The sequence below is a fragment of the Coturnix japonica genome, chromosome 11 (genome assembly GCF_001577835.2).
Source record: "Coturnix japonica isolate 7356 chromosome 11, Coturnix japonica 2.1, whole genome shotgun sequence".
Classification (NCBI taxonomy): Eukaryota; Metazoa; Chordata; class Aves; order Galliformes; family Phasianidae; genus Coturnix; species Coturnix japonica.
In genome coordinates, this window is record NC_029526.1 from 15,223,960 (window position 1) to 15,251,107 (window position 27,148).

Here is a 27,148-nt window from a genome sequence, read left to right on the forward strand (position 1 = left end):
TTCATTTTGGCTGCATCGGATCTCGGAGGGCGACAGTGAGGGATGGATGGAGGGAAAGTTGCGGTGGGTCCCGGCTGCTCTCAGCCCTCACCCAGCCCGGCCCGGAGCACCCGGCTCTTCCTCCGATTTGCAATTCAGTCCGGTGTTATTCTGGCAAGAGAAAAAACAAGCAGCTCTACCAGGTGCGCGTTTGTGTCATTCGTGGGCTAATGAACTTGCCATTGCCAGCCCTGCCCTGCTATTTGCAACTACAGTGCTGGGGTAGAGCTCAATTAACAACGCTGCAAAGCAGCACCGCTTCCATAATTAATTACCTCACTCCCACTCGCAGATAACATCGCTTTCGTCCCCCCCCCTCCCTCGAGTCATAGGCGGGCAGTAAGGAGCTGTACGCGAACAGGCCGATATCTACCGCAAAACCTTGCCAAAACTAAAGACATCACCCTTCAAAATAATAATAGTAATAAATGCTCGGCGGATTTTTGCTGTGGGGACACCCGGTGCCTCCGGGGCAGGGGAAGGATTGGAGCCGGGGCCGCTTGAGGATGGCAGGGCTGGGGGCTGTTGTCACCCTTAAAACAAAAGGACCATTATGAAGCCCATAGATCAGCAGCAGTAAAAGCTTTCATAAGGCACAGATCTCTCTATGAGGTTATAACAGCAGTGTTAATCTTCTATTCAGTGTTTACAGAGCCAGCTCATCCGTGGGGTGGGTGGAAGGCAGCCAGCTCGCAAGAGAACGCTCTTTATTAAAAAATACGGACTTGTGTTTCTTTTAGCAGTGACCCCGGAGCGTGTCCCGCATTTCTGGGGGAAGGCGGCTCCTCCGGCCCCGGCCCCGCACCCTCCGGGAGGGGCAGGAGAGGACTGGGGGGGTTACAGCCGCCTTTAGCCGCATATGGGGAAGCCCCCTCCCTTAGAGAAAGCCCCTCGCAGGGTTTTGCTGTGCTTCACCCAGTGGAGAGAGTCCTCCCCCCAACTCCCGTGCGATGCTGCCGCTCCACTCCCGGAGTTTGTATTTATTCCTTTATTTATTTGTTTGGAGTAAGGAGAAGAGGAGCCGTTCTGTCCTTATCACCGCGCAGAGACAAGGAGAAAGAAAAGGGCGGATGGTTGAAAATAAGGACCAACAGGGGTTGTGCAAAAAGCTCCACTCCCCGACACGTTCATCCTCGTGCAGTGCGCGTTTTCGGGAGAAATTCCACCACAGGGTTTTGCTTTTTCTCTCCATCCTACTTATCCCAGCCCGTGGGAAGGGAAAACAGTTCCTCGGGACTGCGCACCCGCGGAGACGCTGCCTTTCCCCAGCACTTTCCCCGGTGTTGAGTTCCCATGGGGTAAAAAAAACGCAGGAGAGAGAAAGAATCGCGGTCGGAGCCCTTCGCGAATCCCGCGCAGCGTTGCGCGCACCGCCGTACCCTGAGCGCATTGCGCTGCGCGGGATTTGCGCGGTGCTGCGCGCCTCCCGCCGGCCTTTCGCTCCCCTCCCCGAGAAGCTCCCGGCTCTCTCGAAATTTGTTGCATTTCCTCGATTGATTGTTTAGTTAGAGATTTTGCCAACTTCCTGATGGTTCAGTTTTGTGATTCTGCGAAAAGAACCGCATTTCCTTTTTGACTTAAGAGGGAGAGAGAGGAGGGAGAGGAGCGGAGGCTGGGGGCTGGCGGACTCATCGAGCTGTATGTACCGCACTTTTCTCTTCCCTCTCCCCATCCGAAACCCTCCTCCTCTTCCTCTTCCTCCCCTCCGAGCGCGGCTTTGCACCATCTCCGCGTTGCGCAGCGCTCCTGGGACGGGGGCAGAGACGCCGCTCCGTGCTGCAGCCTCCCCACCTCTCTGCCTTCGCTTCCTTTGCCTTTGCTCTTTAATTTTGTTGTGTTTTCTTTTGTTCTTTTTCCCGTCCTTTCTTTCCCACTTCGCGTCCTATCCTCGCAGTCTTTGCTACTGCAACCAGGGATCCAACTACAGATAGAAAAGTAGACACGGAAATCAGTTCTAATCTCTTTCATTTGCTTAGAGTTCTCTTTTGTTGGGCTTCTCCGTCTTTATTTCATTATTATCCCCCTCACCCCCCTTTTTTTTCCTCATTCTTTTTCCTTGAGAGTAGCAGCACTGCTCTTTACAGCGTTTTTCCACCTCTGCTGTTTTACACTATTTTCTAATAGTTTATCTTTACTCTGACCATATTAGCATATGTTTAAAGTGGGGGGGATGCGATGCTTGCAATAGGCTTGGAACACTTTATATAGAATACGACCCTCATCTTTTTCTCCCCTTTCTACACTGTTTTCTGCTTATCATTCCAAGTCCCAATGGCTGCAGCAGGTCAGGAGCTAAGGATGGCCATTGAAACCCCCCAAAATCAGCGGGAGCTTTGGATCAGGCCCTATAGAAATAAAACAGGCAATTCTGGGTGTGAAGAAAAATATCAGTTAGTCAGAGAGAATGGTGCTTTGTTTGAGTGCAAAGAGGAAGAGCAAAATGCAATCTGCTCTCCGATAGCCCTACATCCGACGCGGTTTAGATAAGAAATCTTAACTCAGCTTCAAACTAGGAGTCAGTCCTAAAAGTTGGTCAAACTCTACTTGTTGCACCAGTGGAAGTACAGCATGATTTGGGTGAGCTGGGAAGAGTTGAAGGAGCTGAGTGGGGTCTGCTCAGTGCCAGAAGTTTTTCCTCTGGTTACAGCTTCATGCACAAAGTTCCACGCACCCACCCCTCAGCACTGATGCATGCCTGCCTATGCATATACACTGAAACTATTCCTATCAAGTGCATGCATATAATGCTGAAAGAAAAAAAAAGAAAGCAAACCAACCCATCTACAACATGCCAAGAACTCTTGAAGGCGAGGACATATTTCTCTCCCATCTCTGTGCTCTGCTCTGGGTTTCTCCATGACACTCTCAGGGTTGTGTGCACATCTGGGATGCTGGGGGTGAGCTGTGGGGAAACGAAAGTGTCCTGAGCAGACCCCAATGGGCAGGACGTGGTGCAGCCGAGCTTATGCTCACATTTCTCTGCAAACCGAATCACGTCTCCATGTTTTCTGCCAGCCAGGATAGGGAGAAACTGAACTACTGCCCCATAGCCGCGCACCCCATAGAAAACCCCGGTTCATACATTAGGGGCCACGTGTATCTCTCTATGAAACAGGGATGGGTCGGGACAGCGCTGCTCATTTCACGTGTTGACATCTAAGCAAGGAAATCAAAATATTTGTCCATCCTTTGCTACAGGATTTTGTTATTCTTCCATCGAAACCATCGCTTTGTAAATCTTTTTTAAAGCTGCTAAAGCTGAGCAAAGATCGCTATCGGGGAAATGCCTGCGAGGTGCGGGCTCTCTCCATTAGGTGGCATTGCGACTTTTGCAGTGCGGGAGGGAGAAGGCTCCGTGCACTCGGGACGGGGCAGCTCTGCTGCAGGGGCCGTGTATTTGCATTGCAATTGAAAGCGTATTTATCTTTTCAGCACTTGTTCTGTGCTCACGGTACAATTTGCTTTATCAACACACAGCGCCGTCATTTTATCGGATGGGTTTCTGTGTCACAAAAGCAAATTAATACCCCCTTGCCTTAAGCGGCGCATACTGCTTCTACTTTATATGCAATTAGAATCACTACAAAAATAATTGGTTACTAGAGAGCACTCAGAAAACATAACAATCAAGCATAGCATGCAACAGATAATACACCATCTTTTCCTGTTATCTGAAAGTTCAAACATTGATACCTCGGCTCTTATCTTGAGGGGTGGCTGCACACGTTGGCAAATGGACTTACAGACTGGGGTATGCCATGCAGTGCTCAGAGAGAGGAGGGTAATAGGAAAAAGAAGAAATGCAACAGATTCGGGGTGTGTATGGCAGACACTGGTTTTGAACCTGAAGGTGGGATTTTAAGCAGTAATTCAGAAGCAAAAACAAATGTATATATAACAAATATAAATTATGATATAATAATATAATATAATGTTTTGTTCTTAATATTCTTAGTGAACAAGTCTTGAAAAAGTTTTTATACTTTTATTATTATTACTTTTAAAGCGTATCTATTTTTTTTGCAAAGGCAGGGACAGATTCAACCACAAAACAATTAGCTTAATTTAATTCACACCGGTGAAATTTCATTATCTAAATTAGAGCCATTCCCTTATTTACAGTGAGGTTAGCAGGAGCAGAACCAATCTCAAACTGTTTGCTATTGTTTGTTTTGTGTCTTTTTTTTTTTCCCTCTGACTTCTCGCTGTCATTTAATTTAAAGGGCAGACTTTGCACTCACTTAAGGAAAACGCTCTAAAGAGCTCTATATGCCTTTATATATCAAACCAATGTGATTTAAGAAGGAGTTTCCCTAAGTGGTTTTAAAGCATCTGGATTTACAATGAAGGACTGAAGGGTGTGTTTTGTCACAGTTACAACCTATGAGTTGTATTGGATTTATCTAGGAAAATTACTTTATTCCTATCGGGTATGAAGTTTTCTTATTCATTAAAGCTGTTCTCGCTTTTGCCTTTTTCACGGTGCCACACTTTCATCTAGTTAATGATCAGGGCAGATTTTGACAGATTTTTGATGTTTCTTATAGTAACCAATGCTGCTTGTTTGTGCTCCTCTTGCAAAGTTATATTGTGGCTGTTTTGACAACTCCAGCTTTCAAAGGCTTTTCTTTTTTAATTATAAGTGTGCACGTAACACTTTCCTTTTAACACGGTGAGTAAATGAAGAAGTACAAAAGTCATCATTCCAACACCTTAGATCAGCTCTGCTGAGCGTTCATGTTCCAGATGCATTTTAATATATAAGGTTGAAATTCCTGTCCTCTACACTTCTGCGAGAGCCCACAGGGGAAAATGAATCCCAACATCTCTATGATATATCCAAAGAGAAAGGCCGTTTTATCCCCTTGAAAATTCCAGAGGAGACCGTATTGTTGCATGCCTCATTCCAGCGCATCGTGCTGTGTTCTCCGCGGCTGCAGAAACGCGAATCATTCACACACACACCCCCGTATCAATCCTCAGCTGCATCCAGGAGGGCTGCAGCCAAGGAGGGGAGCGACAGTCATCGAAAGCAAAACAAACAGAGGCAGGGCGAAGTGTGGTTTCCAAAAGGAGAACCTAAAGCCTTAGCAGCGGTTAATTCTCTAACCATGAGCCTATTAGCGTGTTCTGCACAAAGGCACAATCACATTACACAGTGGCTGATAATGCCAGGTTTCATGTTTTATGTAACTTCTTTTTGGTCTTTCTTTCTTTTCCCTTTTCTTAAGGTGAATTTTCTCGATATTCTTTATTTATTTTCCCCCTTCTTTACTTATTTTTTTCATAAATAATCTCTGTCATTCATCACCAGGACACCTCTGACAAACTGGAGCTTTTGCCCTGCACTAATAATGCAATCATCATCCCGAACTGAGACAAAGCAGGGCTTCATTTTGGGTGCAAAGGGATATGATAATGAGGGAGAAATCAGAGAACGGATCTTAAACTGGGAGAAATGGGTCAATTTCCATGAAAAATCAATGAGAAGCTGGAGAGAGATTTTTTTTTTCCCCCTTGGGTGGGAGAAAACCAATATCAAAGCCAACAGCTGTAGAGTTTGCCCCTGGCTGGTGGAAATTTCAACAGGCATTACCTGTTCCTAACCTCTAGCAGCACACAAATATGGGGGGAATGGCACCTAAACACAATTTCCCTTTCATACAGGGAACTCAGGTGGGAGAAATAGAAATCTATTTTCTATGACACCCCCACCTTGTAGGAAATCACCTATGGAAAGAGTTAAAGTGTTGACACGCGTTAGAGCATTTTCATGGCCCTGGTTTGGATTGCAGCTGGGAAGTCGAGCAGAGCAAACAAACAAACAAAAAGGGGGCTGCAGGCACCCAGGGGTCAGGTTACCACGTCTGTCTATTCAAGCATCCTCTCTTCTAGTCATTTTTAGTGGCGTTTTTGGGTCCTCACACACTGCACATGGTGTGGTCACAGACTTCATAGTGTGGAATGGAAAGTGAGCAGCGTTTGGGGGAGGAAAAGATGGTGGGATGAGGCTTGGGAGATTCCTTCTGTGGTCTTGGGCAGCGATGCAAGCCTAAATCACTGCTTCATAATAGAATGGCCTGGGTCGAAAAGGACCATCTAGTTTTAATTCCCCTGCTATGTACAGGTTTGTCAGCCTCTAGACAGGGCTGCCCAGAGCCACATCCAGCCTGGTCTTGAATGCTTCCAGGTATGGGGCGTCCACAGCCTCCTTGAGCAATCTCTATCTAGCCTTCTGCCTATATTTAGGCTCTCAATAGACTGGGGCAATGGGGTGGCTGCCTTTACAGCCACCCCATGGTTGGGGGGTGGGAGGGAAGTATTAGCTGATGAATGAAAGCAAAGAAAGTATTTTTGCTCATGATTTAAAAAAAAATAATAATAAATTAATTTTAAAAGAACATATTCTATTTATTCGGTTTTGAGTTTGGCTGAGGTTTGCTATGAAAATAGCGCTGTAATTTTTTAAGAAACATTTTCTGTTTGGATAGATTAACTGTACACGCAGGCACTTCAGCTTTTGATTCCTTTCAGTAATATAGTAATATTCATTGCTGGCACCAAAAGCTGCTCTTAATGAAAACATTTGGGGAATTCTCCTATGCCAGGCTGATAAAATCTCTTTGAGACACGAGGAGATTATGAGCAAATGTTGGGGTACAGAGCTCTGCCCCAAGTGCACAAGTGCTCCTCTACAAGAGTGCAGCAAATGCATTTGAGAATCACATGGCTACCACCAAGTCGATTGCTGTGTGTGTATATCACAAAAATAATACAGGTGTGAAGGCAGTGTCCTCCCTCTCCCCCTGTACTATTTGCATCCGGCATCCTATTGCAGGACTGTGTCACATCCTTCCCAGGCCACCCCACACTGACAAGGAATTTCTTCTATGTATTACGGGTAAAGAAAAGCCCCTCTGAAGCAGCAGCAGAAGGGGTGATCTCTGCATGCCCACCCCATTACTCCTCAGTTAATTCCCTATTTACTTCAGCTGAGGCTGCAACTCCAAATATATACGCCGCTGTTAACAGTGGGGCAGGGGTGAGTAGAACCAAACACCTGAAAGAAAAAGGTTAAAAAAAAAAACAAAAACAAACAAACAAACAAACAAAAAAAACCGAATTCTGAAAGAAATAAGAATTTAAGGATTTCTTTCTGTTCCCATAGTCAGGAGGAGGTGGCTGCCCCAGATCCAGACTGAGTCTGTTTTGCTCATGCCACCTGCACTAATGCATATTGCACAGTGTGCTTGAACATATGGGACTTCATCCAGACTCCTGTTAATCACTTTTTCCTCACCATGAATTTTCTGTTTAGCTTCAGCCTGTTACTGACTCAGTTTCTGCTTGTAAGTATTCATGCTTTGCAGCCTGTGTTTATAAATCCTGCAACATTTCTAAGCTGCTAATTTTGGTCCTCTGTGAAAGCTGCAATTTTAGGCTTGCTGTTTTGCATAGTTTGCAGTGCAAGTGCATACATGGATACACTGCCAACTCTAGCCTGAAAGCATTCAAAAGCTGAATGTTCTATTAAGCAGCTTACCACCTTTCTGACATCTTAAATTAATCTTATCCTTCCCTTCCCTCCCCTTCCCTTCCCTTCCCTTCCCTTCCCTTCCCTTCCCTTCCCTTCCCTTCCCTTCCCTTCCCTTCCCTTCCCTTCCCTTCCCTTCCCTTCTTGGATCTTAGGAATATTTCTTCTCCAGAAGAGTGATAGTGCATTGGCACAGCTGCCCAGGGAGGGTGGGGGTGTCACCATCGCTGTAGATGCTCCAGAACCATGGAGATATGGAACTGAGGGACATGGTCAGTGGGCACGGTGGAGATGGACTGGGGTTGGACGTAGTGATCTTAGTGGTCTTTTCCAATCTTAATGGTTCTATGACTCTGTGATCATTTCACACAGCTTTACTCCACAATTATGAAAGCCGAGGGTGGACGTCAGTGCACATGGTTGGGTGTGATGGGCTGTGGGTGTTTGCAGACCCCATGCAGGTGGATGAGTGTGCATAAAGGTCACACATACCGACTTCTCAGGCCTCTGGTGTGAAAGATAAAGCCATCTGGTCACCATTTGACAGCTTAACTTGTAATTGCACCATTTGGCCTATGAATTGCTGTGAGCCACTGTTTGAAGCTGCTGGGATTCAGCTCCTTCAGCGCCAAGATAGGAATCATTACCCAGAAGCCGAGTTACTGGAATTCATCTCACTTATCTCCTTGGCCTGATTTTTACCTTTCAAAATTTATCTCTGAGGATCTTCGTTATGATTGTGAACTTGGCAGCGACTGTTTGGTGTAAATACTCACAGTCACTGATAACCAGTAACACCTGCTGGCCCCATTACCCGGAACAGGAGGAGAAGATGGGCATTGCCAATGAAATTCCACCATGGCAATATGGAAGTGTTTAAAGGAAGACCTGCACTGCTCAGGGTAGCAGAGATCTGAACCTTTAAATTACAGTCATTCCCGGCCTGACGATAAGTAAATAAACAATTCACAGCTGCATGGGCTAAACACAGAAACACATCTATCTCTTCCAGGCGTGATTGCTGAACAAGTAATTAAGTGCGAAATGTGAGCCCTCAATGTCAGTGTGAGATGATAAAGGTCTCCAGTTGTAAATTAACTGAACTCCTGTGAGCCCTCGATATTAACTCTTCAGGAGCCCTTGGGTGGCAATGGGTGCGTTAGCATGAATCCAGTGTAATTTGCATGCAATTACTCCTGACATTTGCCCCTGGGAATACGGAGCTGTTATTTTAACAAACCAAAAAAAAACAAGGGAGTGAGTTGCTTTTTCTCTTCTCAGAGCAAGCACAGGGCAACCCATGAGATGGAAATCCCAGCTCCTGGCTCTGCCACGCTCACCCATCACCTTCCCCCGTTGCTGTTTTCCTTCTCACAATGGCAGAAATGTCACAAGGGCAAAGAACATTCAAATCCGTGAGCTGCTCATGCACTCTAAATCAGAGGGCTGCTTATCTCAAATGCACAGATATCCATCAAAGCCCCAGAGTGAGCAAGCAGAGATTTATCCTGAGCGTAAAGATCCAGAACAGTTATTGACTTAAGGGCCTGCAAACTACAGGACAAGTAAAACTAATTCAAAGTAGATTGCTCCTTAATTCATCATTTTAAAGACAGACCGTAACTTTGGAGACCTAAATAACAATTTTGAATCTTTTGGAGTTGTCCGTACTTAATACAATTCTGCTCACTGTATGCTCAGAGGACCTAAGGTTTGGACACAATCCTGTGGGAGATTAAGGGAAGCAGACAGAAACTGATGGCCCCATTTTGCAAGGTGGAGCTGAATTTTAGGCAAGAGGTGTACAAATTCTATTTGAACTTTGGCTCAATGCTGGGTCAAAGATGTGATTTCTCAGGTGGAGCCAACACTGTTCCTTCCTTCATACCATTATGGGCTTCAAAAGTGAAGAAGAGGAGATGGAAAGAAGGACATGAGCAGTAGAGAGCATTCTGCCTCACTTCAGCCTACAAATATGGACAAATGGCTTCCAAATCGTGATTGCAGTTATGGTGTGGTCCTTTTGGAGCCCCAGAAAACTTAAGGCCATGGTAAGAAGTCAGCAAATACAGTTCAACAGAGCTAAATAGGCTGAGTCCATGCAAGAGATGATCTTTTATCTACTGGGATTAGCACAGAGGTGACCTCAGTGGCACTCTGCGTGATGCATCTCAAGGTAAACCAAGAGGTTAAAATTGAATCTAGAGGTTATGTTGTTGAACATATGAGCCTGTTATGAGTATTTCAGCTCTTGGACCAAGCTTGCTGACCTTGGCTTTTGTGCTGCACATTTTTAATCCTTTTTATCTGTCTTTATCGTATTTCCTAACACAGACTCCACAGGTGGGTAGAAATCAGCAGAAGATGTTGAAATGAGGTTCTGGAGCAGCTGTAGTACATAAAGTCAGAGCAAATAATTGAATCTCTTCTTCTAAGGGAGTTTATTGCATTTATGATGAGAATTATTTGACTTATTATCTGCTACAGAAGGAGATGTATAAGGTGATTGAAGTCCCTTCTTGTTCCATGTCCAGCTTTCCTCGTTTTCCAGATTTTACTCTTGGGCTCTTGAAGCTGTGAACCCATGAATCCATTCCTATGGCTTTAGCATCTCATTCTCCTCTTAGCACATTATTCAGTCATCACAGAGTGTCCTTTTCTTTCCCCGTTCTGAAATAAATCTTCTCTTTCACAACATTACTTGAAGCTCAAAGCACTGCAGGATTTGCTGTGGGAGTCTGTATCACAGCTCAGGAAATCAGACTCCAAATCCCCCATGTATTTGGGCAGCTGGGCAAGCTCCAGGCCAGACAGAATGCTGGTAGGACATCAGCTAACCAAGCTGCAGGTCTGCTGATTAGTCAGAATGGCCTTATCTTTCCTCTGTCCCAAAGAGCTTATATAAAAAAATACCCCATTTGACACAGATTTTTTTTTTTTTTTTCTTTCAGAACTGAATCCATCTAGAAGTACAGATCAACCATATTAGGTCCTATATTCAGCACGAGGCCCTGGGAACTGGGCAGAGAGACAGCAAACTTTCAATAACCAAGCTGTGAAAGAACGAGAACACTCCTAAAATGTCCCTTTTAAAAGGGAGCCTCCCTTTTGGGTTTAAAATGCTATCTTTGTTACCACCCTAGGTAACCTTTCTAGTATAGAGATTAATGTTATTAGAAAAGAGCTGAGTATGGGTGGGAAGACAAGAAAACAAAAGGAAATGGAAGTGCTGGAAATTAATTTTCCATTAGAAACTACTCTTTTTTCTTCTAATTTTTTAATAAGACATTTTATGATGTTTATTACACTACTTTCTATTTTCTTTTAGGGCGTGTTATCTTTTGTGACTTAGTCGAGGCTAAAATAAACTTTTGTTACTAATTAAGGATAGAAATGGAAATCCAAAGATTTGCTTCTCATCAATGCCAAGCACTAAATCCTTTAATGCTCTGGGATTTTGTTCTATAGCTCTAAATTTCCCATTGGTATTTAGTAATCTGCTGATTGCATTTTCTTTAATTCTTTGGTCCACAGAGTTTTCATGTTAAGGCACTCATTTACAGTAGCTTTACATGTTCACAGCAATGAGTTAAAAGCTATAGGTGGTTTTTTTTTCCTCAAATTCCAGCTTTGTTTCTTTTCTATTGAGTCCCAAATACTGTGTTATTTCATACTAATAAGAGCTGTACTCCAACTGGACAAATGGCAATGTATTTTTGTGCCCTATGGGATCCATGACATCATTTTCAATTTGCTTATCTGCTGTAATGAACTCCTTTGAAATAGAAGGGTGAACAGTAAGCAACTGAGTTATATTTCATTCCAGACCACTTTTTCCTGATATGACATTATGGGAACAACATCACTGCATAGTTTACACCCACTGGCTGTTCCCTGGAGGCCCCCAGATGCACCTATATCCATCTACAGGGAATGTGGTAGGACATACTGACCCATAAAGTCCTCTTCCCATTCCCAGGGTCTAAGTAGTAATAGAGGAGTAGGAGAGAACCCCACTTACCTTAAGGGATGTCTCTCAAGGCCTACCTGTTGACTTAGAGGCCAGAGTGAAACCTTCCAGGCAGTTTTGAGATAATCTCATAACACACTTGACATTGGGGTCAAGAGGAGTGTAGGCTGGGGAAATGATTTGGAGCTGCTTAGACACTTCTGGCCATGTTTGGACTGCATTAATCCAAGAAGAATTCATTTTTATTTTTATTTTTTATTTTATTTCCTCATTCCAGATGAGATTAAAAAAAGTTGTTCACATTCCATGGGAATTAGGAAAAGGCTTCCTGACAGAGCTGGTCTATCTCCTGCTTCAGGCACTTCTTTGGTCATGGAATAAGGACAGAAGACAGGAATTTTAGAACTGGAGAAGTGACATTTTCCATTTCATTCTTATCCTGCTGGTTGAATACTTTACATACAGTAACCCCTAGATAAATAGTTACTAAATCATTAAGTGCTCTTCTAAGTTAACCACAACTTTAGCCTTTTCTGAAACCATGTCCACCTCTGTCCCAGGAAAGTGACTTAGACACTAAGCCTTTAACAAATCTGAATCAGTAAACCATCTAAAATGCATTATTTTCCCTAGCTGAAGGTCTGATCATTTTATCCACTCTCTTTTTTGAAGCAAGTACCTTCAAATAGGAACAGCAGTGCTGTTTTTTACTATTTCATTTTGGCATTTACCTGCTTACTGCACTTCTCCTTCTGGAGAACCATTCATGCAGTAAAACTTGTAGTAAAAGTTGTACATTTCCGTGTCCAACTCCACATTTAAATGTGCTCAACCCAGAAGCTTCCATAACCAAATACAGCCTGGATGCACTCATCTTGTGTTAAGTTATGGCTTCAAGGATTTGGCTAGTTTAATGCTTCCTAACAGTTTGGATGCAGCAGGTCTGAAAAGGAAATCTAAAGTGTATTTTCTGATTGAGTTAAAAAATCATTGCATCTCTCCATGCAGCTGTCAGTACAACCAGTGCCTTACGCTGCCAGGCACCTGAAACAGCTGACTCGACAGCACAAGTGAGAGAGGAGCAAAGGTTCCAGCACCCTGCAATGGGGATGACATAACTGAATGAGGAAGACCTGTTTACATCACTGAGATAACCCGTTTCTTTAAAAATAGCAAGGTCAGGGAGACAATAAAGCTGTCAGCATGGCAATCACAGCCATGCTGAGTTCCACCAGTGGGAGGGCAGTGGTGATACTTACCACACTGGGGACCAGCAGGATGGGGAATTCACAATGAGGATGGCTGTGTTTGGATAAACAAACTGATGGCAATAGCAGAGTGCTATTGTCTGCTGAACAGCTCTATTTGTGCCAATGATATTTCCAGGTTAGCTCCTCCTAGGCCCATAAAAATCTTCACTTTATTAATTTTTGCTGGGCTTTTCTCTCTCTCTTTTTTTTAATCAGTGTAATGATAGATGGAGTGCCCATAAAGACTCACAGCACCATGTAAAATATCCCCAAGCCCCTGAGCCAGGTGTGGAGCAACTGGTCACTGTGCAGGCTTCCACCCGGTCCTGGTTTTGGCTCGTATGTCTGTTTTCTGGTCACTGGGAGACCTCATTGTTTGTTCACTACGTAAATGAGCATCTGACTGTGGGAATATTTCAAACTGAGGTCCAGGCCAAGAAATGAAAGCTATCAAACCTATCCAGCTAAGCAGCCTTATGAGGTGCACGCGCAGTCCAGGTGGGATCACAGCCCAATGTTTTATTGTGTTAAGAGTATGCATTCTCATAGAAGGAAGACATTGTGTAGGGTTCACATCCTGTCGGTGTATCGGATACATTTCTGCTCTTGCTGCCTTCCTTTGGATAGCATTTCCCTTGGCTTCCCTCCTTTAGCTAAGCTTGGACAATGAGTCACAGTGATGCAACATATTTGGGGGCAACTTTTGGACATGAGTGTTTTGGGTCAAGTTGCACAGTATTGATAGATGTGCAAAGTAGAGTCTAGGAAACAAATTTCCCATAGCATATCCTGAGTGAAACATAGAGACATGCCATTGATGCCACAAAGCATGGATTTTTCTGTTAGACTGGATGAAACACTGAGTCTTCACCAAACTTTACTTAGGGTTTTAGAGAGATTTTCCTTTTTAAAGTGCTGACAAAAAGACTTCAAAGATGAGAGCAAACCAGAAGAGGCATGAGTATCATGTTAAGTAAAATCCTGTTGCAGTTACTGTAGCTTTGCAAAGCTTTTCACTTCATCAGACAATGGTTCACCACTGTAGCCAGAATAGCTCATGGCAGTTATAATCTAAAATTCCTGACAACTACACTCATCATTGTCCAACTTGTGCAAAATCAGATGGATGACATACATCCATTAGGAAAGGGAAGATTTAATTCCAAACCTCCATCACTGGAAAAAATAGGATGTCGTGTTGGGCAGTTGGGAAGGACAAAGTCACAGCTGACAAGAAACTGAACTGGAACTACAGAGGAAAAAAGAAAAGAAACTTGTTCTTGTAGCATTTCCAACTCAAAGTGTAATCAGAAGAAATCATTTATGAGCACTAAATGGAAAGGTTCATCCAAAGCATGCCTGTCACCAGATCCTAATTACCTGTTCACATTACAGCGAATTACATTAATTCCGCATAGGTGAAGCAGACTTCTATGAGGGAATTTAAACAGAATGATTTTTCAGTTTTGGTGCTATTTACAGACCGTGGTATGTCAATTTGAAGAAAAACCAGAACATGAAACTGAAACGCCGGTGTTTTCTTGCGATAATTGGAATCTTTCAACACAAGAATCCAATGTTTGAAGGTATTCGCTGCAAGGTTTTGGTCCTTTCGCATGAAGAGTTCATTGCTGATGCATAGAACATGGTCTCCTTCTGTTGAACTCAACAGGGATTTTATTCTTTGATTTCAAGTGGAGCACTGTCAGGCCACTGCTAAATACTTTTGGCAGTCCAAGAGGCACTGTGGTCTGGACAAACTGCTCTAGATCTGCAGGCTATGTTTTGCAGGTATTACTTGCTTTTATTGACTCATCAGTAAGTGTAGTCTTGACTGAAAAAAAAAATGTTTCTTTCTTTATTGACCAAAGTAGCAACGGTCACCTGAAACACCACTATTTTTTAGTGTGGCCATTCTTGAGAAGGAAGTTGGATGCTGTGAATTTTTGTGATGATAAAATAAACTCGTGAAGGGATGGGTTTGGCCTACAAGTCCTTTGCCTTAGGGACAGGGTGTGAAGTGGAGCAGCTCATGATCCCTAGGTTTGCCATGCTATCTCTAAGGGCGTGAGAAGAGTTGCATTTGTAACTCTGCCAAGCTGCTCCCTGCTGGTCTTTGAGGAACCAAGTTGCAAAAAGCTCCTTCATGCAACGTGTCGCAAAGGCTGTCTTGAATTTGGCTACAGGAAATGCTTTAATTCATTTTTTTGGCTGGATTGATTTACGTTATTTAAAAGAGAGAGAGAGAAAGAGATCTATATCACCTGCAGTGACAGTGACAGGGGTTGGCAATTACTACATGCAAGAACCACCAGTCAGCATTATTTTATATTCATTCTTTCATCCAATGAAACAGTAATACCTCCTGGACAACAGAATTTGGAGAAGTTGAAATGTTTGCTTTACAAAACAGACATAAAATTTCTCCTTCAAGGTGCTAAATTTGTGCTGAGCTGGTCCAAAAAAACGACGGCATCTGGCTATGTCTTGTGTCTGCTACTAAAAAAATGTCCTAAATTCCAGACAACCTCTTGGGTCTTGAAATAAAACTCATTAATCCTGCATTTGAATTTAATATTTGAAATTTTATCCTAATCTTTTTTTTCTTTTTTTCTTTTTTTTTTCTTTTTTTCTTCTTCCACATGAATTAACTTTAGAAAACTTGGAAAGGAAGACAAGGGTGGTTTTCTATTTTCTTTTTTTTTCTTCTTTTTTTTTTTTCTTTTTCTTTTTTTTTTTTTTTTTTTTTTTTTTTTTTTTTTTAAAGGAGAGAGAGAGAGAGAACATTCTTAACAAAGGGTATAAAATTAAACTAGATTTGACCTCTGCCTTCAGCAGATTTTCCACCTGGTCTGTGCAGGAAATCAACTTCTATATAGCAGCTCTTTCATAAGCAATAACATACATGAGTCTGTAAGTGACAGTTTTTCTTGGGTGGACAACAATGTTAGTTACTTTTTATGATTAATTGATAAATGTTTTGATATGGTGCCTGGGCTCCGAGTCAAAAATCACTCTAGTTAGATGATCCAACACTTGGGAAGCTGAGCCAATTACAGCTCAGGCACAGTGAAAACAATTCTAAAATATCTGAGCCTAAAAATGTGCATAGTTGTTAAGGAATCTTACACGTGGGTGTATGGTGGTATCCTGAATTACAACTACTTGGTGGGCCAATTTCTTAAGGAATGCAAAGATGTGCAGGGATTCGAGACTCCTGCATCTGTATTTCAAAAGACTTGGGAAAATAGAAGAACCACACAGACTTTTGTGGCTGGGCACGTGCCGAGGAAAACCATATTGTGGGCCAAAAGGCACTTCTAGTCCCTTAGGTTACACAAATGCCTTTGCTTTTTAGAGAAAACTTTAGATTTTTAGTCTCTTTCCTCCCTTGACTTCTAGCCTCCTGGTTGCTCTTTTCTTTCTATGGCTCCAGAACTTGCTTTCTGCACCAACCTTCCTGCCTTGTCCTTAGATCTAAGTTTGAACATCATTCTGAATGATCAATGAGAAGTGGGATCTCATCATGCCTGCAGCTGTATATCAGTTTTCTGCTAAGCAATGGGATGGTCAGGGTGCACCCCATCACCTGTGCATCCTGCACAAGACACACGTTTTCTCAGATTATTAGGGGAAAGAATCATTGAATCATCTAAGTCTGAAGGAACCTTTAAAGACCAACTAATGCAACTCCCCTGCAATGAACACCCGCAGCTCTATTAGGTGTTCAGAGCCCCATCCAACCCAACCTTAGACAATCATTTTTCCAGTAGAATTTTGGGGTTACCTGTCAGAGCCCATTTGGAAAACTCCTTATTGTAGGTTGTAAATGACTTCATGTGCGTCTCACTGCTAGTTTCTCCTGATAAAATCAAAGAAAATAGAACATCAGTTGCCTTTTCTGGTTCTCCAGACTTCAGTATCTCAAATAGTATATGGATGTTTTGAGGGCTGCATGATTGGAGTTAAGTTTTAGCAAACATCTCATTATCCTCCATGGATATTTATCAAGACCAGAAGGAAATTTAGACAAATTAATTTGTTATGGATATGGATATTCCTGGAGACTATTTTGCATCATTAAGGGCATTGAGACCAGCGAAATTTAAGTCTGGAAGGATACTGAAGATGTTCAAATGGACTTAGATCTAGATATTAGCCCATCTTCATGTGATCATTGGGCACAGATGCTACTTTGTTTGCAGAAGGAGGTGAGGAGTCCTGAAGAGCATCTTTGTAACAGAAGAGTCTCTTTCCTTTATTTGTTTCATAGTAAAATCCAAAGGGAAAGATATTTCCTCCAGTCTGCCATGTGCTTAAAAATACAAATTTCCAAGTAATTATCTTATTTGAGGCACCATTTCAATGGCACAATTTCCCCTTCCCACCCTCCTTCTACCCCTGATACTGTTTTGATCATGACTGCTGGATCTAAACACACTTCTGCTTTCACTTTATTTAACACTGGAGGATTTCATCGTTGCTGATATGAAAGGAAAATTTCTCAAAGCATACTGTAAGCTTTGCTGCTCATGACTTCTTAATTGTGAGGATTTTATTTCACGTTAAGCAGGCAACTGAACTCTTCTAATAAACAGAGCAAAATCTAATTAGGCTACTGGAGGGGAATAGAAGTATTTATACTCCTCCAGACACAGACATTAGGAATTCTTCCTCAAACATGCACACAGGCTTCCTGGCAGCTGTCTCATTCAAAGAGCAGCTAATGATCATACTAATTTGCACTTAGCTGATACTATTAGGAGTTCCTTGCAGATGGAAAATATACTTCTTTCATGAGATCATACGGAGGAGCAGGGCCTAGTGGATTTTGCACAGAGCAAAAGAAATCCCAATTCCAAATCCCATGGCTCACACTACTTGCTGTGTGGTCTCTTTCTCTCAGTTTCTCCATGCATAATCTTGCTTATCCAGCTCATTCATTGGATTGTTGTGATGATTGCTCAGTCATTTGGCTGTAATATGTTTCAAAAGCAGAAAGCATTGAAGCATTTTGATTAGAGACATAAAGGCACTTCTAAAATATACAGTTAATAGATTGACATCATGGATGAATTTGGCTGTAATGGATTGACATCAAAGATGAATTTGGCTGGTTTCTTGTCTTCGTAGGGCTCACCATTATTTTAAATACTGATGATGAGTGAGCTCAGAAAGCAGCAGAACTGCTTATCACCCAACCTTGGTGGAAAGCAACCCCCATGCAGTATGGCATATCTACACACATAGAGGCCAAACAACAGGGCTACAACATATGTGTCAGGGGCAGTCCCATTCACACAATGTTTTCTGACCCAATGGCCCATGGTCCACACAAAGAGGTGATTCCCTCTCCACGTTTTACCCTTGTATCCTAAAGGAGCTCATCCAACTAATGGGTAAAGTCTTGGGGACTGCTAATTTGGGAAGGGACTGATGGATCATGCAAGCTGTGACAATCACTGGTAGAGAGTCCTCCAGCACATTTCCTTGCATTTTGCCACAGTCAGCTGCCCAGACACCTCACAGTTTCCCCAGCTGCCTGAAGGGGACCTCAGAGTGCCTCAGTATTGGGACCCACGAGATTCATGTCTAGAACTGCCTGTGCTAATGTGGAAACTGCAAAAGCAATACATAAAATGGAGATGTACAACCCTTCTTATAGAGAATCTGTTACCTGGGATTCTCCATGAGCCGTGCATTTTCCAGTAGCCTTTCTTCAGCTGGAGACCTGTCATCTCCTTCTCCAAGACCATTTGAATCTTCCCACGTTGTTTGTCAGAATTGATCCTACAAAACCATTTGTCATTTCTTGGGTTTGATTAAAATGCAAGGAGAGGGTATAGGAGTCAACATTAAAATGAGACTGGAGTGGTTTGTCCCAAAGCAAAGATACCTTTCTGTGGACTGTAATAGCACAGGGTGCCAACCAGCTCTGCACCAGGAGACATGAGTGGTTGGGGAAGGATTTGTGTCCTGCTGAGAGCGGGTTTGTTCAGGGAAGGGTGTAGTTCCAGCAGTGGAAGGAGGAGACCTGCCTTCTCTTATTTCAGTTTTTACAAAATCATCACCAAAAAAAAAAAAAAAAAAAAAAAAATTTAAAAAAAAAAAGCAATGGGCTGAAGCTGATATATCTTTTTATAATACAATGAGTTTTTCTGAAATGGAAGTGCTGGACTGAAAGCTGGAGGCATTGCTCAGTTTTGACTTATACTTTACTCAGGCAAAACTCCAGTTGATGTGAGAGAGCACTGGGTCATATTAGGATTTGGCCCATGAGGGCGGAGGAAAGCCAAGCTCAGAATGTCGCATAAATATATTAGCTAGAGACTTGGCTTTCTTCAAGATCCCAAGGATGGAATAGGGCCGTAATCTAGTCTTCTGAAATGCATGGAAGGAGGTTATATTTATCCTGCATAGAACATTAAGAGAACTGGATCCAAACATCTGCGCAAGCATCTGTATCATCTCTTCCTCCTCCCAGAGATGGCTGGAATACAGTCTGCTTTGTGTGGCAGGTAGGAGCCACTGCTTTGTCTGGATGAAAAAAGTAAAAATCAAACCATGGATTGCTCATGTTCAAGAGGAAAGTGTGTTCTTTCTGGTGATGAGGTATGAAGAGGGCATATTGTTCGTTTAAAACACACTCTATAGTTTTTGCAGCAGCAAAGTATTTTTGAGAGTTTACAGCTGTCGTGGAAATTCCGTGGAGCTTAACTGTCAGTTTTCTGCCAATCAGAAAGTTGAAGGTACTCCGGTTTGGGCTCCAAAAGTGACATTTTAGTGTTGCACATCTTAAATGCGGAGCGGTTTCGATAGAGCATCCTGACAGGTTTTGAAATCTGGAGAAATTATTTTCTGGTGCCAAGCTACACAGTCTGGGAAATGCTGCGTGCTGCATGCTGCACTCACTCCCTGTAGCTCTGCCAGAAGCCAAAGTATATATTAAGAAATGTATAAGAAATATAGCCCAGGACTAAGGTTTGTGGGTGCATTTCAAGTAGGAGCTCTTCATAACTTTTAAAGTATTAACTGCGCTCGTGGTCATAACAAGTTGGCATAGAAGGAAGTCCGTAGTATGCATACAATTTAATGACACAGTGGATAAAGCCAGAAGAAAAGGAGGAAAGAGAGCACCTTAGATTGAGAGACAATTCTTCTCTCAAAAAATGGCAGCTATGAGGTAGAAAGAAGCTTGTTCAGCCAGGAGCTGCACTGCCACATGCAGGGTTATCCCTGGGGGTGTCATTGAAATGTAATTGTTTCTGTTAGGGCAGAAAGAAGCTCCCTAACAAGGAATAGTTGGGATGTGGTTCCTCTATGTCTCCTTAAGCACCTTCCACCAGGCAGATCAAGACTAGGACACCATGTGAGAGGACCACTGGTCTAAGCCCCTTCTGACATCTTGTGTTCATTGGTAATTTATAAACACTGTCATGAATATGATGAATTTGGACCTGTACCTTCTGCTTACTGTTAATAAAAGTCAGTACAAATGAGTAGAAGTAGAGAAAGTCAACCTATGACCCCAAGAAATCTATAGCCATAGAGAGACAAGAATCAAAACCCACCTTCAGTACATGCTTTGTCCTTCATGCTCTTGCTGGAAACCAGAAATAGAGACTGTTCTCCTGACTGAGGCTTAGAAAGTCAAGAATTTTGTCTCTCTTTATTTTCATTACAGTTAGTTAAATCCTTAGGCTCCTGTTAACACTGAGCTCCATGTTGATTTTTTGTTAAAATGCTGAAACCTAATTTTTGTTTAACAATTTTCTGTTTGAGGCCAGCATCAAATTAGTGTGCTTTCCACTGGCAGACCCCAGCAATTTGGTAGGCAGGAGGCTCACACATACTTAAGTTATTCAATACATTTTGTTATACTCTGTACAAAAAACCTAGTCAGAAAAGCCTGATTTATTATATTCCTCAGGTTTCCTGTTACTTTAAACCACTAACATCCTATGGCCAATGCCTTCATAGGCAGCCAGCACATCTGGCCCAGAGTGCTTCTGTCACCTATCGCCAAAATGCCATATTTACAATCAAGGCATAATAGGAAAGAATGAATTGATTATGATGAATGAGAAATTGAAATTAAAAAAAAAAAAAAAAAAAAAAGAAGTAAATGTATGAGTAGACATTTGTAATCATGGCTTTTTTCCTCTGTGTCTCAGTGAAATATGAACACGTAGCATATTGAGCAGGAAGATTGTATGTGTGCAATCATCTCTTCTGAGCTAACTATAAATTACTGAAAGCTCTGATTTTCCCATTTCACACGTCTTTAGTTTCTATTTTGATTTTCATTTCTACAGACAAAATACTCCTGGCTGAAGCAGAAACTACACAATCCATCTGAAACCCCACCTGTAATTCTGCAACTGCTTATAAATAAGCGAGCCTGTTCTTCACAGAGTAATTTTTAGCAGGTCTCCTTGGAGACTTAAGGCCTATTCAGTCATTGTGTCTGTGTTGTATCTGTGTATCCCATCTGTCAAATTTGATCAATGAGTCAGTCTCCCCAAATATTAACTTCCTACATCTTCCATTAGTTAGAAGTAGAGATCTGATAGATGTGCTCCTTAAAGGGAAAGCTGCAGTAGATGTCCGTGGTGGAGAAATCAAACAGGAATCTGCAGCATCAGAACTTTAGCTCACAACTGAAATCCTTATCATTTTTCATAAAACTCATGCTTGAAATACAGCTACACAACTGAGAGAGAAAGACCTGCAAGTTTGTGACTGGTACCAGCTGTGGAGACACTTCAATGACTGGGGGTTTCCATTATTCACAGGCTGGCACCATAGACCGGCAAGAGCATGAAGTTGTGTGCACTTCTGAAGGTCACAAGCAGAGATGGCAATATTTTCTTCTCTGGGAGATGTATTTGCAGAGATTCTTTTTTCCTTTTTAAGAGCATCATAAGAGAAACATGTAGATGATAACGAGCAGATTCTCAACTGTGTCAAAACCTGGAACGCTGCGATGGAAATGTGAAGAGCTGCATAGGTTCAACTTCTTTGAAAATCTGATTGTTGAATATTTCTATTCAGCTTTCTCTGCCAACGGGATATGAAATTTTCCAAATCTGTGCCAAATTCTGACGTTCACAAGAGTCTCCCAAATGGATTTGCATGATGTAATCAATAACCATGAAACCCTCTTCCACTCTCCAGATTACATCTGGTTGAGATGAATTTCTATAAGGATAATATAATGAAAATGTGAAAGACTATATTTGTTCGAAATCTTACTATGCAGTTGCACTTTGACATGTAAAGTCCCTATGGTGACATGGCATAATCTGGAGAAAATGTATGTTCACACACGAGGAATCAAACAGCCATTTTCTTCTGAGTTATCCCTGGTGAATAAACTGGTGGAAAGACAAAGCCAAGTTCTCCGCTCTCAAAATCAATGCAGCAATGCTGATTTACATCAGCTGCAGTCCTTGACTAAAGATTCCAAAGGTGTTATCAATTAATTCCCTGCATAATTTACCCAGAATCACATTGGAAGTGCAGCCAGCTTCCAACTCAACAAGCTGCCTTTGTATGGAAAATCATTTAAGCGTGTTTGAAAGCAAGCAAATGGTTAAATGCATCTTGCAGCCTTGTGCTCTTGAGCTTCAGATATGTGATGGGTGTTGTTAAACAGGACCTTGGTGGAAGCATCCACCTGGAGCATGTGTTCACTCAGGGAGGTGGTCTTTGCACAATGAAGAGGACTTCATTTAATGATAACAATGCCTCTAGTTTCTTCTTTTGGCAGAAACCATATGAGCCTCTCTCAGAAGAATTAGATCACAGCCAGTCCCACCTTAACTACATATTTGCTAGCTGAATAAACAGGATGAAATTGGACTGACGGTCATGTCTGCTGGCAGATTCAAACACTTTCAGTGCTGTAAGACTGGTTCCAAAGGCTCTGGGTATGAAACCAGCCTCTCGCATCCCAGGGTTTGCTCTCTGCCAAAATTACGTCCCAGCAAATGTTTTCAGTGCTGCCCTCAGCTTCACTACCAATAACGCTCAAACCAGAAAGACGAATCCATTCACATTTTAAATAGCAGTCTCAGCATTATTAATTGCACAATAAAAAAAGAATTTGTTCCAAGTATGCAGCCAGCATTTATTTGTGTTCAATTCCGAGTCATAAATCTTCACTTTGGCATTTAAAGCCTATTTTAACCAAACAGTTTGTTTTGTTTTGTTTTGTTTTGCTTTTCATTTTGCAAAGTGCCTGATCAGATGGGTTTTCTGAGCTGTTCAAGCAGCTCTGAGCAATACAAGGTTGGATGAGTATTTCCTTGCACTAAACATAACTTTTCTCTACATAAGCCAAACATGCATTGTTCCATTTTTTTTTTGCCTGAAAGTGCTTGTTAATTTGCTTTCTCCTTTCAGTGTTGTCATTTGAGAAAAAGAGAAAACAAAAACAAGGCTAAAAACACATGTTAAAAATAGGGGAGTTCATTCGTAACACTTCTGAACCGTGCAGTTGTTGAAAATGGCACATTGGATCAGAGAGCAAGAAGCTGAGGCTGCAATGTGGTATAGAAGAAAACGTGTTTTCCAATTCTGCTATCATTTGATTGATTTTTTGGTTACCAAACAAAGCACTTACTGAAGTTATGGGTCCATGAACCGTGTATTTCTAATTGCATTCACTAGACCATTTTTGAGCTAAATTGTTTTTCTGCTATCTTTGGTGTTCAACATCAGTTGTAAACAGGGTCATATTGGCTCTCTTGCTGGGCAAGTACATGATTAGAAGCAATGAGGTATTCAGACTTTGTTGTAATAGGGAGCTTGAAAGAATCTAAATGCAGTTATTCATTAATAGAATGGGCTTCCATTTAGCTCTGCAGCATGACAGGGTAGGTGGAATGATCCACTTCAGGACTCAGTATTTCAGAATCTTTATACTGTGTTGTTCAGTTCCACAAGTAGGTGGTGTAATAAGAACCTGAACATTCTGAAATGAAACACTGCAGTTCAGTACATGTGTGTTGGTGTCCAAGAGCTTTTGGGTGCGAATAGAGTGAAAGCACTGTTACAGCATCCACATGGAGACAGAATGGGGGGAGATAATTTCATATTCTTATCTTTGAGTGCCCGAACTGAACACTCAAATATGATTGATAAAAATGGAATGAACATTTAAATACAAGCACAATGTATTCTTTGTCTTCATGGGGAGAAGATTCAGAATTAGCTGGAGAAGAAGAGTACAGCTACTAAGGCCATTGTCTTCTGTTTCCAGAGGCAGCAGAGCAAAAGAAAAAATTAAAAAGCCCACAGCTTTATTGATAGATGTGAAGAACAGGAATATATAAGTGACCACTTAGAGATATCAGTGTGAGAGAAATTTGACTTAAAGTTCTAATGAGAATCTTATCAGCTGGGGAGGACTGATAGAAGAAATGGCATGTTGTGTTCTTCCCAGTAATGACCTTTCTGCAGCTGTCTTGTTACACCAATGAATGTGGTCTTTAGTGCTTATGATAAGCTCTCAGAAAGCAAAACACTACACTGAAAAGTAATAATCATTATTTTATTTATTTATTTTACTGAGGAGATCCTCCTGTTTTATCCCCAAATGGCAGACAAAAATAAATAAATAAATAAATAAACCCCTAAAGAGTGTGAAATTAAGACAAATGCAAAGAATTATATAATTAAATATGTCACATTGCATATAACTGATGACTTCTAACTAGGGTATGTGCATCAACCAGGGTCATCTTGTAAAGGAGAAAGGAGGGTGCTTTTTCTTTATATTCTCATCTTTCCCTGCTATTCTTATGTTACTGTAGATTTTGGTGGTATTATTTTATTCCTTTCCTTCTTCTTTCTTTTTTTTTTTTTTTTTTTTTTAAATTTCATTTTTAATAATTCCAATTAAAAATAAAATGAAAAAGGCAAGGAAAAATTTTCATTGGAAATATTTGAAATATTCTCCACTGGAAAAATAATATCCTGTGGTAGATGGATAATCACGTAAACACAGCGCTGCCTAGCACAACAAGACCAGCCTGGATTCGTGGGTATGACTTCAGATGTCATGGTGGGGAGGCGGGAGGGCTTTCATGGGGAATTAATACACCAGGTTTGCACCTCTGGGGATGCTGGTTCCATTTCAAACTAGGGCTGGGAGGGAAAATAAGTATGGTGGTCTCATTAGTCCTCATTACAAAGACTGACCACATGATTTGGTACCGTTGGCAGCCCTCCGCTAGATAAATCCAGGACTAGAATAACAAGAGTTACTGCAAACTAGACTGGAGGTGCATTGGCAGGGAGGGGAAGTTTGCACAAAGCCTGGCTGTACCGGGGCCAGTGTTAACAGTCTCTTTACTTTCATTTGCTCTGAATTCACTCATATATTTGCAATCAAAATGGTTTTAAAGTCTTTGGGGGAAAAAAAAAATTGAAAGAAAAGGGAGGAGAGAGTAAAAGTGAGACTGAGAGACAGCTTTAGAATTATAAAACATATAACAGACCCCATTCCCGACAAGTTTTATTGCTGTTTGACTAAATCCCTCAAGTCTATCTTTAAATTAGCTGAATTAGAAAAGATGTAAAACTAATCAGAAAACTGCTGTCTAGATAGTCTTTTGTCTGATAAGAACTTTATCTTCTGGTAGAATCATTACATATGTTATCAGTAATAAATAATCTTTGATAACAGACTAGTAAATCAAGTAGCTTTGCATTTCTTGAAAGAATATGTAATCACTTTATTTCTTCCAATTAGGCAGTTTCAACGTATCCATTGTAGCAACTTGTCTAAGAACTGTGTTTATAAAAATTCCCCAGATTTCAAAAGTGTTTTGCTATGCAGTTTGCCATACTCCACATTTGAACAAATTAGGGTGTATATATGTATAGAAGTACACCCCTCTCTCCCCAGAGAGTCTCAAATGAGCCAAATATTCAACTGATGTAAATCAGTGTTGTTCCAGATACCTTTAGACATAATATGCTGTGTTAAATCAACAGTCAGCCTTCTAGAACTACCTCCATCACTATGCCTGCTTGAAGCTGTAATTAAAGTCTGTGTTGCTCAGGAGTCAGTACCCAGCAGCCTCGGAGGATTAATTAGGTCTGATATTTATTTCTTCTGATACGAAACCCAGATGTGAGCAGTTAAGCCAAAAACCAATGGGAGAGCCATCCTGCTTTTTTTTCCAGTGGACAGAGGAAAAGTAGTGTTGCCCACCCAGAATTAAAGAACAGAAGCAAATAATTACGATCATGGAACAATTTGGCAGCAATGTCGTTTCATAATCTGCTAAGCCACTTTACCTGCCGGATTATGAAATAATTCAGATGACCTCAACTTCTTTTTGTTACCAGTCATTGTAAATATATACGTAGGTGTGTTGATTTATTTGTCTAACATCTAGGAAGAAAAATACGGAGGGGATATTCTCATCTTCTATAATTATAAAAATAAATCAGATTGTATTTCATTTTAAGAATATATTTAATGTGTTAGAAAAATACCTACACATTCAGCAAAGGTCTCTTCTTTAAATCAAGTCTAGAAAATAGACTGTGAAAACACTAAATTGTGAATAAGTGTAGTACCACCCTTGGTTCCCACTATGGAAAGGACATTTCCAGCAGGAAAATGTAGTTCAGGTTTTATGCTTAACAGAGATGTAAGATTCAGAGCACTTTCAGCGCTGAGTTTTATGCTGTGGACACTTCTCTGGCAATACTATCTCACTCAGAAAATACACCACGTTGGGCCAGCATTGGATGAATTCACACGAACCATGAAGCAACTTCATTGATATCATATGATATCAATTTGTGCAGCATTTCTTATTCAGACTTTTCTTTTAATGGGAAAAATGGCCCTCACCCATAGATATAATTCTGATTAATTCAGTATAAAAAGTAGCTGAAAAAGGCATGGTGTCCAGATCCTCCTCCTACTCTGAGCATTTTCAAAATAACACACAAAATTTCATTACTTTTTATCTAATTATTTTTGTCAGTCCTTTCTTGTTCTGTACCTGAGTATTGATTTAGAGCAATGAGACTTCCATTGGTTTTCCTGTGTTTTGGATGGATTCCCTAGAAAAGATTTGAGCCAGTGATCTAATGATAAAAGACTGGAAAGCCCATTTTTTCCCCTCTGATGCAGCTAGCCAGCATATTATACTGGAGATATGTAACAATTTTCCCCTCTGAATAATTCCTACAGAACTTTGTAAAGATTAGCTTTCACCCATTTCTCACTGTTTGCATCAGTATATTTTACAGCATCGGTGGATCTTGATTCACAAGGTAGAAAAATGAACTAGAAGACAGTCTCCCTTTTTTTTTTTTTTTTTCCTA

The 27,148-nt window shown here is 41.5% G+C and overlaps 1 long non-coding RNA gene across 1 annotated transcript; it reads left to right on the forward strand.

Annotated features, from left to right (window-relative positions):
• The first annotated feature begins 1,562 nt into the window (after positions 1-1,562).
• LOC107319407 lies at positions 1,563-22,911 on the forward strand. Its single transcript, XR_004308664.1, has 2 exons — positions 1,563-1,677; positions 21,109-22,911. It is a non-coding gene; the product is annotated as an uncharacterized LOC107319407 (long non-coding RNA).
• The last annotated feature ends 4,237 nt before the right edge of the window (positions 22,912-27,148 follow it).